This window comes from Grampus griseus, assembly GCF_964374135.1.
Source record: "Grampus griseus genome assembly, chromosome: 5".
In the NCBI taxonomy this organism is placed as follows: domain Eukaryota; kingdom Metazoa; phylum Chordata; class Mammalia; order Artiodactyla; family Delphinidae; genus Grampus; species Grampus griseus.
The window spans coordinates 60879023-60892328 of record NC_138998.1 but is presented as its reverse complement, the minus strand read 5'-3'; the positions used below and the strand labels follow the sequence as shown (position 1 = coordinate 60892328).

At 41.2% G+C, this 13306-nt stretch overlaps 1 pseudogene across 1 annotated transcript in view; it reads right to left on the bottom strand.

Annotated features, from left to right (window-relative positions):
- Window positions 1-3518: 3518 nt before the first annotated feature.
- LOC309823123 (5-hydroxytryptamine receptor 3C-like) overlaps window positions 3519-13306 on the bottom strand; it is a 53264-nt pseudogene continuing 43476 nt past the window's right edge. Inside the window, exons 5-9 of the transcript in view lie at window positions 6314-6483; window positions 5315-5474; window positions 4282-4490; window positions 3879-4093; window positions 3519-3748 (exon numbers count right to left, since the gene is read on the bottom strand). The product of the transcript in view is annotated as a 5-hydroxytryptamine receptor 3C-like (transcript). The remainder of the gene's footprint in view (window positions 3749-3878; window positions 4094-4281; window positions 4491-5314; window positions 5475-6313; window positions 6484-13306) is intronic.

The window sequence follows — 13306 nt, the reverse complement described above, 5'->3', positions numbered from 1 at the left end:
TAACTTTTCCTATCTTTTACCTTTAGCTTTTCTGTGTCCTTAGATTTTAGATGTGTCTTTTAAAAATCCAACTAAACAAATACTAACTACATTGTTGAGTTTAGTACATTTAGATTTATTTTTATTACTAAAATATTTGGATTTATTTCTGCCATCTTATTTCACACTTTGTTTCTTTTTTCTTCCTTTTTGACTTTTGGTTTCATTTAGGATTTTCTTTCCTCATTTCATTTTTCCTTCTCCATTCCTTTGTCTCTCTCTGCCACTTTCTGGCAGAGAAATATTTTCAGCCTTGTCTTCTAAGTCACCAATTCCTTTTTATCTGTCTCTAATTTGCTTTAACTTATCCACTGAAGTTTTTTTTTCAATAATTATATTTTTTGTTTTTAGAAATTATATTTGCTTCTTCTAATACACCTGGTTATTTTTATAGTCCCTTGTTCAGTGTACAAAATCTTTGCTTATCACAGTGTTGCAGTATGTTTTGCTCTAGTTTCTTCCAGAAGTTTTATAGTTATAATTTTATATTTATGCTAGCTGAGTGACTCTTACATATCAGGCAAATGAGAAAATACCCACATGGAAATGGGTAGGAAAGATGGAGACATACTCTCACTGTAAACCAGTTCCTCCTCCCAGCACAATATCATATGGTCAAGAGGGAACCCTCAACTCTTGAGTGAACCCTCTCCTGAAGAGAGAAGGCTTTGGACCATGCATCTAGCATCCCAACTTTTTTCATCCCCTTCCTTGTTACAAGAAGGATTTAAGATATTATACCCTTTAACTGAGGATATAAAGGGAGATAAGCAAGTACTGTTAAATTATCTAGTTTAATGCATGATTGAAGGCAATCTGCTGATGTTCTTTTATTTTTATTTTATTATTTTTTAAACTTTTCTTTTGGCTGTGCCCTGCAGCATATGAGATCTTAGTTCCCTGACCAGGGATAGAACCCACACCCCTGCATTGGAAGCATGGAGTCTTAACCACTGGACTGCCAGGGAGGTCCCCCAATGTTCTTTTAATATCAATAAGTGAGCAGTGATTTTAACTAATGTAAGTTTGAGTCTGTTAACTCCTAAATAAGACTACAATTACTAACCTAAAAGTAGTTAAATGAAAACCTATACAGCAATGAATATGAACAAACTATCGCTATTCACACAACATAGCTAAATTTCACAAACATAATATTGAGGAAAAAAAGCCAGACATAAAAGAATACATACTGTAATTCCGTTAATCTAAAATCCTAAAACACGCTAAACGAGTCTAGAAGTCAGGTTAGTGATTATCTTCAGAGAGAATAAATGGGAGTAATGATTGGGAGGGGCCCCAAGGAGTGTTTTTCCTAAAGTTGTTCTATTTCTTCACCTGGGTGGTGGTTATGCAGGTGTGATCAATTTTAAAAATTCATTGAGTGGTACACATAGATGCATACACTTTTCTGTATGTATGTTGTATTGCAATACAAAGTTTAATTTAAAAAGTTATGTGAAGGAAGAAAAACCTTCTTTATTATGTAAGGTTTCGGCATGCCAGCTGTGTGTTGCACTTAATATGTTAAAAGGCTGAGTTAAAGATTCAAGATATTGCTTAAGAATTATTGAATACTGAAATAAGAAACTACTTTGGGTGACTAAATGTCTCAGACTGGCTTAAATAATACATGAAAGATGGAATGCCAAGATGGGATAAAGGGATTACACCTAGAGCTAATAGACACTGATTCTTGGTTGGCTGGTGTTCGTTCATGCATTTAATAGTTCAACAAGTCTATTAAGCACTTATGATGTGTCAGGCATCATGATCATGGTACCCTATACTGAACTGTAAAAATGGATGAGACATTATACCTGACCTTTAGGAAGGCACACTCTCCAAGTGGAGGCAGAAATATAAATAAATCCCTGAAATCTGTTCATCTAACTGAATATAATTAAAACATAATCCAGATATTCATCCTTCATATTCTTTCATTTCCCTTTCAATTTCTCTCTCTCCTCGGGTCCTTGCTCCCAGCTAGCTGTTAAGAGTCCTCCACAGGATATCTGCTGGTGGCGGTGTGAAGTACTGTTAATACGGAACTCTTTTTTAAAAAATAGGTTGTTGTTGGTTTTTTGGGGTTTTTTTGGTAAAAATAATACATGCTCATTGAAAACACAGACAAGGATATAAAAGAAGATAGCAATCACTCATAATCCTATTATGCAGGGCAAAATTTGCTCTATTTTTTTTTTGGTGTCTAGCCACCCATACCTTTTTCTCTGCATTTCTATCTAGCACTCTATTTTTTAAAAGAGAAATTATGTATACATAGTGTTTTGTAACTTGTTTTCTCCGCTTTATATATCATGGACCTGTTTCCATGGTTTTAACAGAGATCTGTATTCTCACTTTAAATGGCTACAAAGCATTCCATTGTGTGGCTGTACAACTATGTAACCTGAACCCTTTAATTGAGGCCCTTAACTAGTCTTCCTGGCCCTCCTCCAGGCATGTATATTCAGAAAGCCCTCTCTATTTGATTTTGTGAAATCAGAAGAACTGTCAGAGTAAAAAAATGACACAAAAGAAAATGAAATGGAAGTGGTTGATGAAAGGGACATTTTGCAATTGTCAGTATTTTATAGTAATTTCTTGGAAATGAGATTGACCTTTTCATTTCTTTGAATCTCTGAAAGTGCCTGAGAGACTTAAAATCAAATCAGATTACACCTGTTTAGGGTGAAGTATCAAAGCTTCTGCGAGAGAACTCTTTACCTCAGTGTTTGTGGAGCTATAATAAACGTACTGAGGAGCCAGTGCTTCCTGGAAAGTCATTTTTGTTTTTGTCTTCTTTAATTTAATTAATTAATTAATTTATTTTTGGCTGTATTTGGTCTTCGTTGCTGTGCCTGGGCTTTCTCTACTTGAAGCAAGCGGAGGCTACTCTTTGTTGCTGTGTGCGGGCTTCTCATTGTGGTGGCTTCTCTTGTTGTGGAGCACAGGCTCTAGGCGTGCGGGCTTCAGTAGTTGTGGAACACAGGTTCAGTAGTTGTGGCTTGCGGGCTGTAGAGCACAGGCTCATAGTTATGGTGCATAGGCTTATTTGCTCCACGGCATGTGAGATCTTCCCGGACCAGGGCTTGAACCCGTGTCCCCTGTGTTGGCAGGCGGATTCTTAACCACTGCGCCACCAGGGAAGCCCTGGAAAGTTGTTTATTGGGACAGTCAATCAGGGAGAGACTCCACTGACCCCGATCTTCAGTGGTAAGGGAGTCAGAGGTTAGGTGTGGCTAAGAAACACTGAAAGTGTGCAGGATTGAGGACTGTGCATATGAGAAGTCAGGAGATTGTCTAGGGCTGTTCTAAACCTGCTCGGTAGGGCCCTGTTGGAGTTTTGGGAATATAGAGGGGACATGGTAGTCACTGGGGGTGTTTAAGATTAGGAAAGGGCCTGTGTCTGGCTGGCCCTAAGACCAAGAGAAACTTCAAGCTGTGGTTTGCAGGGAGAGGTGGGTGTGGATGTCTGCCTAGGTGTTCCAGAGGATGATGACCGTGACGATGGAGGGGGCCAGGAAGAGCAGGTAGAGGCTGAAGAGCAGGGTGTCCATCATGTGGCTGAACTGCATCCACAGGCTGACTGAGTGCTGCTTCTGAGCCTCGTCCTCCTGCTGGGCCCTCACTGACCCAGGGCACCCATTTAGCTCTGCCTCCCTGGGACCTGGCGCCTTCCCCACCAACTCCACGGGCTCCTTCACAACTAGGGAGAGACAGAGACTCAGCTGTGGGCTGCCAAGGTCAGCTGGGGGGCTGTGGGGGCAGGAAGGAGGCGGGAGCAGAGAAGGGGAGGTGATGGGAGAGGACGCGTGGGCCGTGCTGATTTCCCTCACCAGGCAGGTGGGCAGGGCTGAGGCCCAGGCCCGTGTTCCCTTCTGGGGTGCAGCGGGGCAGCATTTCCTTGGGCTGGTGCAGTGTAGAAGCAGGGAACGGAGCCAACGAGGCCTGGGTGGGGGCTGGGTGGTGGCCAGGTGCAGCAGGTAGGTGATGAAGATGGTCTCCAGCAGGTGGACCACCATCAGTGACAGACACAGGGCAAAATAGACACCTGAAGGCAAAGCAAACTATAAATAAATCTGGGCAGATTCCTCACTAAAAAAGATTTTTTTCCCCAAATCCAATCTTTCCTCAGAATCCATTCCCTCCTTAAGTGGAGAGGCAGCGGTTCTCCTGCTACCTGCCTCCCACCATGTCCCCTGCTGCCTTTGCTTCCCCGGAAAGTGGGAGGGACCATACTGATGAGAGGGGCTGCCACTGGCAGGTAGTAAGTCATTCAACGTCATGAGCAGGAAGACGTTGTAGCCCAGCAGGAGTGTCATCTTGAATGGGGCGCGGTTCTCACTTTCTGCCGGCAGGAAGAAGCTGAGGGTGTCGATGGCTATCAGAAAGCTCCTGGGCACCAGGAGGCTTATGACGTAGAGGCTGGGCCTGCGCCTGATGGCCACCTGGTGGGGAGGAGTGTGGAGGATGTGGCAAATAACCGATGCCAGAGGACTCAACTCTCTCTCTCTATATATATATATATATTTTTAAAATTTATTTTATTTATTTATTTTTGGCTGTGTTGGGTTTTCGTTGTGGTGCACGGGCTTCTCATTTCAGTGGCTTCTCTTGTTGTGGACCACAGGCTCTAGGCGTGTGGGCTTCAGTAGTTGTGGAACGCAGGCTCAGTAGTTGTGGCACACAGGCTTAGTAGTTACGGCTTATGGGCTCTAGAGCACAGGCTCAGTAGTTGTGGCGCACTGGCTTAGTTGCTCCGCGGCATGTGGGATCTTCCCAGATTAGGGCTCGAACCCGTGTCCCCTGCATTGGCAGGCGGATTCTTAACCCCTGCACCACCAGGGAAGTCCCTCAACTCTATATTTGATTATCCAATCCTTGCTGATGTCCAGTTAGGCTGGCCATGGGATGACCTCGTTGGGTAACAGATGCATTTAATTGTGACCTCTTCTAAAGTGCCCCCAATTTTGTTGTCTAATTTTCCCTTATGTTCCACCTGCTGGGAACACAACTGTAGACTTTTAGGGGCAAGTGGGGCACTTTGGAGCATTGGACAGGACTGCCCATTCTTACAACAGCCCAGCTGCTCTTCCTCTCTGCAGGGCAGAGGCCTTGGGGATCCTTCTTGAGGGCAGTTATGGTAGGGGGTAGAGTGAGGAGCAGGGGCTTAACCCCCTGGAACTATTTTTACATCCCAAAGGGCCTTAAATCAAGAGGAAAATCACAGAGCAACTGGGCTCGGAAGTCAAACAGGGGCCCCTGGACTTACAAAGAACATGATCTGGTCATATAGGTTGCTGTCCACCAGCGTCTCTGGGGTGGCCTTGTCGATGTTCAGGAGCTACCACTCCCCTGGGTCAGAATGACGTTACGAGACGTGTCTGTTATCACCCACAATTCCTTATCCATGCCCAGGAGCATGCTGTCCACTGCAAGGGAGGCCGGGGCCGCTCAGTCCAGAAGTCTCCTCAAGTCTCCTGTACACAAGATTCAATTCCTCCTTCACTGAGCTTCTTCAACAAATTCTCTTCTCTGTCCTTTAAAGCAGGGCATCCAGGTTGTCTCAGATGGGTCACAGGACCAGCAATTCATATATGTGTGGGCTGCAGCATTGGGAGTTTATTTGTTGTTGTTGAAGTCAAAGTTATGGGAAGATTAGATATGACTCAAACATGAGTCAAGAACTTTCCTGTTTTTCTTCTCAATTCCCCAGTTCTATGATGTTGTTTTAGTGGACTCAGTCTTGAACAGCTCAATATTTTTATAATTACACACATGCCTATTATAATGATTAATTTGTCCAGTTCTGCCACAGGATACCTGGTGGCATTCGGTTACGTTAATTATCAGTTTAAGTGTGTTAGCTATTAATGTTAAAAGGTTTGAACTAAAAATTATAGATGTGCAGCAACTCAGGGTCAGGTGGGCCTCTTTGGTGCAAGGGCCATCTAAGATCTAAAGTAGTAGTATTTATTTATTTATTTATTTAATTTATTTACTTTATTGAGGAATTAAAGCAGTAGTTCTTAACCCTCTCTGCACATTAGCATCACCTGGGGAGATATAAAAAATCACAGTAACTGAGCCCCACCTGGAACAATTAAATTGGAATTTCTGAGGTAATGCATAGTTATTGGTATTTTTAAAAAGCTTCAGTGGGTAGCCAGAGTCGAGAAACACTAATGTAAAACCTTCCTAAGTAACACCTACATCATTTAAATATCTTCCCCTTGAACCTTAAATGGTTACCAAAATGTGTCTCGCTCACCTGTGTCGAGGAGGGAACTGAAGGTGAACGTGCAGTTCTGTTGGTCAGAAGGAAAGTGGAAGATGTCCAGATTACAGGTGCTGGTCACCTTCATTGGCCTGTCTTACTGTATTCGACCTTCGCTGCTGACATAGGCGGTGAGACCTGGAGGTCCCTGATCCACATCCACGCTGCTTGTGAGAGTCAGGGAGAGGTGGGTGCTGTGGGTGCCTTCATCAGCTTTTGACTCCCTTCCATCCCAGGTCTTCCCCTACTGTGCTCCTTTTGGGCTCTTTCTCTAAGGTCACTCTCTCATCTCTTCTGCTCATAGTGTTTTGTGGGAGTCACCTAACTGAGGCTGTGCCCCAGTCTGAATCTGTTGGTGTCCCCATGCCCTGCACTGACCCTCAGCTGTTCTTTGCAGATGGGCTTCATGCTGGCTTTCCCCCACCCAGATACGCACAATTCCATGATGATGATGTCTGGGAGCCACAGGTTCTCAGCTGATACAGGGTGTATCATTTTTGTGTGATCTTTTGTGTGATCTCCATCTCTTTCCATAACATTTAAGGTATGTACCCAGCCTGGGAACAAATATTCCCTCATGGAGGCAATCCCTCAGATGGATTGCCACCCTCTCTTAGTATTTTACTTACTCCTTCAGGGCTAATCTTTTCATAGACGCCATATCAAAGGAAAAAGACAGGGAGGGTAGGTTGAGGGTGTGGTGGAAGAGGCACTGGAGGACAATGAAAACGTAGAATTGGAGAGGTGGTGTAATGGGACAGTTTGGTAGATCTCTATGCAGTCAGGGAGAGAGGAGGGCTGTGTGTCCTGAGCAGTGGAATGTCTTTCTATTTGTCACCAAAAGGAAATCAAAACACTGACATTATGGAAGAACTATTTAACATGTTAATTCTAATGTCCTTCGAGTGCCAGATGGAAGTTCCTAGATATCCTTCAGAACCACACTCTGGTCTTCCCGGTTCTTGCCCCATCTTACCTTGAAGCAGGAGGCTGATAGTGAAGCACAAGACGATTCCCCTCCTAGCAGGCCACCCCCCTTCCATCCTCCTCTTCTGGACTCTTCTCTGAGGACTCACCAGGAGCCCCTAAACCCTGGGGCTTAAAGGAGCTCAGACCACCCCTTGGTTCCTGGTTTTGAATACTGCTCATGACAAGTGACCACACCCTGGTGAGAGGCTGTGGCCAGAGAGGTCACAGCAGAGTGTCCTGCTTTGCCCCTGTCCAGGTATGCTTTCTGGGCTCCAGGAAGGGAGAAGTTTGGGCCAAGATTAAGGGAGGAGCATCCTGTTTGGCAGCTCTGTGCTGAGATCAATAACAAAATAACTCGCTTTAATAATAGAGCATGGGCTGGGGAAATATGAATTATTATTTTTCTAAGGCCAAGGAATCTTCAGATTTGGAAAGGTGACAATATGTAGTGATTTGGTTATGTATTCATTCAGAATAATTGCAAATACCAAATTATAAATCTTGATTCATAGCTTCATTATCTACTGTTCATATTTTTCCAACATTCCACAGCTAGATTTCCTCTCTCCAGTCTTTCTGCCTCCCTAATTCATTCTCCCCCAGACTAATGTTCTCCATACAATTTTTTACTCTATGCACTGATTACATGATAATTAGATGTCACAAAACAGAGAGCAGATCTGTTTTTAACATCTTTATGTTGTCAATAGTGTTATACATTATCATAAACTAGTCATCTCAGCTAGCATAAATATTAATGGTCTGTGCCAATGTTATGTCTTATGTCACATCTCTGTAGAAAAACACAATCGGACCAAATGAGTGAATTGGGGCATTGTTATATCAAGTATCTTAGCTACATTTCCAGAAAGTTAGGAATTTTTTCCTTGCAGAAAGGGTGAAGAGTAAGACCTAGAGTACAAAAGAAACTTTGTTTAGAATGGACGATCACGACAGCCCAAAATAGAAACTGCTAAGGTAGGCAGGAATGACTTAGGAGCCCAAAGTGGGAAAGTATAGGACAGAAGGCTGAAATATCTTTTGTTTAAAGTTTGAAATGTCTGCAGTCCTTCAGCCCCACCAGCTCTGTAAGTCATTTCTTCCTTTCTTTGGAAACTTGACCAAAGAATTGGGTCAAAGTACTGCTGTGTCCACATTGACACACCCATGGGGCACCGGACTCTTGGACTGGCCAAGAGTGAAGGGCTTTCAAGGGACACTTGAGTTCCACAGGTAGGCTAGGCTCCCAGACCTTGGATCTAGGAAAGGAGGGTTAACTTCAAGCCCTGCTGAAAGTGGCTGAAGATAGTTGACATATATCTTGTTTTTATCAAAGTTGGCTGAAAAATGGGACCTAAGTCCCAATTGGACTTAGAAGTAGATATAGCTGCCAGGAAGTGGAGGTGATAGAGGCAGGAGAAATAAAGCAGTAAGGCACAGGTTTCTTCCGACCTGGGGAGTCAGTTTCAACTCTGGGATCTGGAAATCTCAGGAGCTATTGCTCCTGCTGCTGCTGCTGCAGGTGGTAACTAACATATTGAGTACTTTACTGTATGCCAGGCGTTGTATACTTCATTTTATGTAGTTCCCCAACAATCCTACAATGCAGATATTGGATAGGAGTATGTAGAAAAAAGAAATAGAGCCAAGTAAATAGAGAGATGGCAATTGGACCCTGTATTTTCTGATCATAATTTAGAACATAATAAATTTAAGGCAAAATAAATTTTGTCATTAACTGCAAGAATCACAAACACCCACAATCTATTGATCATCTTTTTTTTTTTAAACGTCTTTATTGGAGTATAATTGCTTTACAGTGTTGTATTAGTTTCTGCTGTATAACGGAGTGAATCAGCTATATGTATACATATATCCCCATATCCCCTCCCTCTTGCACCTCCCCCCCACCCACCCTATCCCACCCCTCTAGGTGGTCACAAAGCACCAAGCTGATCTCCCTGTGCTATACAGCTGCTTCCCACTAGCTGTCTATTTTACATCTGGTAGAGTATATATGTCAGTGCTACTCTCTCACTTCGTCCCAGCTTACCCTTCCCCCTCCCTGTGTCCTCAAGTCCATTCTCTACATGTGCGTCTTATTCCTGTCCTGCCCCTAGGTTCATCAGAACCATTTCTTTTTTTTTTAGATCCCATATGTATGTGTTAGCATATGGTATTTGTTTTTCTCTTTCTGACTTACTTCACTCTGTATGACAGACACTAGGTCCATCCACCTCACTACAAATAACTCAATTTTGTTTCTTTTTATGGCTGAGTAATATTCCATTGTATATATGTGCCACATCGTCTTTATCCATTCATCTGTCGATAGACACTTAGGTTGTTTCCATGTCCTGGCTATTGTAAATAGTGCTGCAATGAACATTGGGGTACATGTCTCTTTTTGAATTATGGTTTTCTCAGGGTATATGCCCAGTAGTGGGATTGCTGGGTCATATGGTAGTTCTCTTTTCAGTTTTGTAAGGAACCACCATACTGTTCTTCATAGTGGCTGTATTAATTTACATTCCCACCAACAGTGCAAGAGGATTCCCTTTTCTCCACACCCTCTCGAGCATTTATTGTTTGTAGATTTTTTGATGATGGCCATTCTGGCCAGTGTGAGGTGATACCTCATTGTGGTTTTGATTTGCATTTCTCTAATGATTAGTGATGAGCATCCTGTCGTGTGTTTGCTGGCAACCTGTATATCTTCTTTGGAGAAATGTCTATTTAGGTCTTCTGCCCATTCTTGGATTGGATTGTTTGTTTTTTTGATATTGAGCTGCATGAGCTGTTTGTATATTTTGGAGATTAATCCTTTGTCAGTTGCTTCATTTGCAAATATTTTCTGCTATTCTGAGGGTTGTCTTTTCGTCTTGTTTATGTTTTCCTTTGCTATGAAAAAGCTTTTAAGTTTCATTAGGTCCCATTTGTTTATTTTTGTTTTTGTTTCCATTTCTCTAGAGGTGGGTCAGAAAGGATCTTGCTGTGATTTATGTCATAGAGTCTTCTGCCTATGTTTTCCTCTAAGAGTTTTATGGTGTCTGGCCTTACATTTAGGTCTTTAATCCATCTTGAGTTTATTTTTTTGTATGGAGTTAGGAAGTGTTCTAATTTCATCCTTTTACATATAGGTGTCCAGTTTTACCAGCACCACTTATTGAAGAGTCTGTCTTTTCTCCACTGTATATTCTTACTTCCTTTATCAAAGATAAGGTGACCATATGTGCATGGGTTTATCTCTGGGCTTTCTGTTCCATTGATCTATATTTCTGTTTTAGTGCCAGTACCATACTGTTTTGATTACTGTAGCTTTGTAGTATAGTCTGAAGTCAGGGAGCCTGATTCCTCCAGATCTGTTTTTCTTTCTCAAGATTGCTTTGGCTATTCAGGGCCTTTTGTGTTTCCACACAAATTGTGAAATTTTTTGTTCTAGTTCTGTGAAAAATGCCATTGGTAGTTTGATAGGGATTGCATTGCATCTGCAGATTGCTTTGGGTAGTATAGTCATTTTCACAACGTTGATTCTTCCAATCCAAGAACATGGTATATCTCTCCATCTGTTTGTATCGTTTTTAATTTCTTTCATCAGTGTCTCATAGTTTTCTGCATACAGGTCTTTTGTCTCCTCAGGCAGGTTTATTCCTAGGTATTTTATTCTTTTTGTTGTAATGGTAAATGGGAGCGTTTCCTTAATTTCTCTTTCAGATTTTTCATCATTAGTGTATAGGAATGCAAGAGATTTCTGTGCATTAATTTTGTATCCTGCTATTTTACCATTCATTGATTAGCTCTAGTAGTTTTCTGGTAGTATCTTTAGGATTCTCTATGTATAGTATCATGTCATCTGCAAACAGTGACAGTTTTACTTCTTTTCTGATTTGGATTCCTTTTATTTCTTTTTCTTTTCTGATTGCCATGGCTAAAACTTCCAAAAGTATGTTGAATAATAGTGGTGAGAGTGGGCAACCTTGTCTTGTTCCTGATCTTAGAGGAAATGGTTTCAGTTTTTCACCATTGAGAATGATGTTCGCTGTGGGTTTGTCATATATGGCCTTTATTATGTTGAGGTAGGTTCCCTCTATGCCTACTTTCTGGAATGTTTTCTTCATAAATGGGTGTTGCATTTTGTCAAAAGCTTTTTCTGCATCTATTGAGATTATCATATGGTTTTTATCCTTCAGTTTGTTAATATGGTGTATCACATTGACTGATTTGTGTATATTGAAGAATCCTTGCATTCCTGGGATAAACCGCAGTTGATCATGGAATATGATCCTTTTAATGTGCTGCTGGAATCTGGTTGCTAGTATTTTGTTGAGGATTTTCACGTCTATGTTCATCAGTGATATTGGCCTGTAGTTTTCTTTCTTTGTGACATCTTTGTCTGGTTTTGGTATCAGGGTGATGGTGGCCTTGTAGAATGAGTTTGGGAGTGTTCCTCCCTCTGCTATATTTTGGAAGAGTTTGAGAAGGATAGGTGTTAGCTCTTCTCTAAATGTTTGATGGAATTCACCTGTGAAGCCATCTGGTGTTGGGCTTTTGTTTGCTGGAAGATTTTTTTTTATCCTTTTACAAAAAATATTTATTTATTTTTAAAATATTTATTTGGTTGTGCTGGGTCTTAGTTGGGGCAGGTGGTCTCCTTAGTTGCAGCTTCCAGGCTTCTTAGTTGTGGCATGCGAACTCCTAGTTGTGGCATGCATGTGGGATCCAGCTCCCTGACCAGGGAATGAACCCTGGGCCCTCTGCATTGGGAGGGCAGAGACCTAACCACTGCACCACCAGGGAAGTCCCTGTTGGAAGATTTTTAATTCCAGTTTCAGTGCTTGTGATTGGTCTGTTCATATTTTCTATTTCTTCCTTGTTCAGTCTTGGAAGGGTGTGCTATTCTAAGAATTTGTCCATTTCTTCCAGGTTTTCCATTTTATTGGTGTATGGTTGCTTGTAGAAGTCCCTCATGATCCTTTGTATTTCTGCAGTGTCAGTTGTTACTTCTCCTCTTTCATTTCTAATTCTGTTGATTTGAGTCTTCTCCCTTTTATTCTTGATGAGTCTGGCTAATGGTTTATCGATTTCATTTATCTTCTCAAGGAACCAGCTTTTAGTTTTATTGATCTTTGTTATTGTTTCCTTCATTTCTTTTTCATTTATTTCTGATCTGATCTTTATGATTTTTTTCCTTCTGCTAACTTGGGTTTGGTTTTTTTTTTGTTGTTTTTCTTCTGTCTCTAATTGCTTTAGGTGTAAGGTTAGGTTGTGTATTTGAGATTTTTCTTGTTTCTTGTGGTAGGATTGTATTGCTATAAACTTCCCACTTAGAACTGCTTTTGCTGCATCCCATACATTTTGGGTCATCATGTTTTCATTGTCATTTGTTTCTAGGTACTTTTTGATTTCTTCAGTGATCTCTTGGTTGTTTAGTAGTGTATTGTTTAGCCTCCATGTGTTTGCATTTTTTAGTTTTTTCCCTGTAATTGATATCTAGTCTCATAGCATTGTGGTTGGAAAAGATACTTGATACGATTTTAATTTTCTTAAATTTTCCGAGGCTTGATTTGTGACCCAAGATATGATCTATCCTGGAGAATGTTCCATGAGCACTTGAGAAGAAAGTGTATTCTATTGTTTTTGGATGGAATGTCCTATGAATATCAATTAAGTCCATCTTGTTTAATGTGTCATTTAACACTTGTGTTTTCTTATTTATTTTCATTTTGGATGATCTGTCCATTGGTGAAAGTGGGGTGTTAAAGTCCTCCCTTATGATTGTGTTACCGTCAATTTCCCCTTTTATGGCTGTTAGTGTTTGCCTTATGTTTTGAGGTGCTCCTACGTTGGGTGCATAAATATTTACAATTGTTATATCTTCTTGGATTGATTCCTTGATCATTATGTAGTGTCCTTCTTTGTCTCTTGTAATAGTCTTTATTTTAAAGTCAATTTTTTTAGGAAAAATGTTTTCTTTTTAATAATAAGGATGTTATTATTATACTTCACTTTTTAATTTTA